Source organism: Carlito syrichta, unplaced genomic scaffold (assembly GCF_000164805.1).
Source record: "Carlito syrichta isolate Samal-C Ts95f unplaced genomic scaffold, Tarsius_syrichta-2.0.1 Scaffold289529, whole genome shotgun sequence".
In the NCBI taxonomy this organism is placed as follows: Eukaryota; Metazoa; Chordata; class Mammalia; order Primates; family Tarsiidae; genus Carlito; species Carlito syrichta.
The window spans coordinates 82,844-84,020 of NW_007233625.1; positions in this window are offsets into that span (position 1 = coordinate 82,844).

Consider the following 1,177-nt stretch of genomic DNA (forward strand, 5'->3'; position numbering starts at 1 on the left):
AAAAAAAAAAAAAAAAAAAAAAAAAAAAGAAATGAAATTTAACTGTTTGGATTTTTTTGAGTCGGGATCTCACTGTCACCCAGGCTGGACAGCTCTCTGCAGCCTGACCTTCTTGGCTCAGACAATTCTGCCTCAGCCTCCCCAGTAGCTGACTGGAATATAGGGGCACACCTGACTAATTTTTTTGGTATTTTGTAGAGACGAGGTCTTGCTATGTTCCTAGGCTCGTCTCAAACTCCTGAGTTCAAGCAATCCTCCTGCTTTGGCCTCCCATAGTACTGGGATTACAGGTGTGCACCACCACAAATTTAACTGTTTTACCTGTGATACATGCACTACAGAATAATATATACTGTACTAGTGATGCCAGGTGGGGTGTGATGTAGAACTCGTGGATTCTTTGGCTTGTTTCTAAAATGAATTTTAAAGCGTCCAGCAAAGTTTTAAAACAAAGCTTATTAGAGAAAGAAGAGAGAAAAGAATCGGAAACATGCCAGAGTTGGCATGGGTAAAAGAAACCGCACCTTTTACTCTTGATTTTTTTTTTTTTTTGAGTTGGAGTCTCACACTCTGTCACCCAGACTGGAGTGCAGTGGCTGCTCCCGGCCACCGCAGCCTCGACCTGCTGGGCTCCGGTGATCCTTCCGTCTCAGCCTTCCAAGTAGCCGGAATTACAGGCATGCGCTACCACGCCTAGCTGATTTTTTTGATTTATTGTAGAGATGAGGTCTCACTGCCCAGGTGGGTCTCGAACCGCGGGCTCGGGCAATCCACTCACCTCAACCTCCCAAAGGTGTCGGATTACCAGCTGAGCCACCAAGCCCAGCCCTTGTACTCTTTACAATAGCCCAGATATACCTTCACACTGATTGATATGCTAAAAAGGGTGGAGCCCAGGTAACCACCACTCTGGAGATGGACATCTCTGGGCTCCTGATGGGAGGAGAGAAGTGGGGGTGACCTTTTCCTGACCACACAGTCTTTTGCAGGAGACCTGCCAGACGTTTCCACTTCACAAATTGCTGAACTAAAAGGTGGTCTTATTTTTATTTCCATGGCTTTGGTCAAAGGGTGGTATTCAACAGGAAACCTGAAAGTTTCTCAGTGATTACTATGCTAAATCATGAATTGAAAGGTTGGGTTGTCCTATTCTTGCATCTAATGGGGTTTCTTTTGA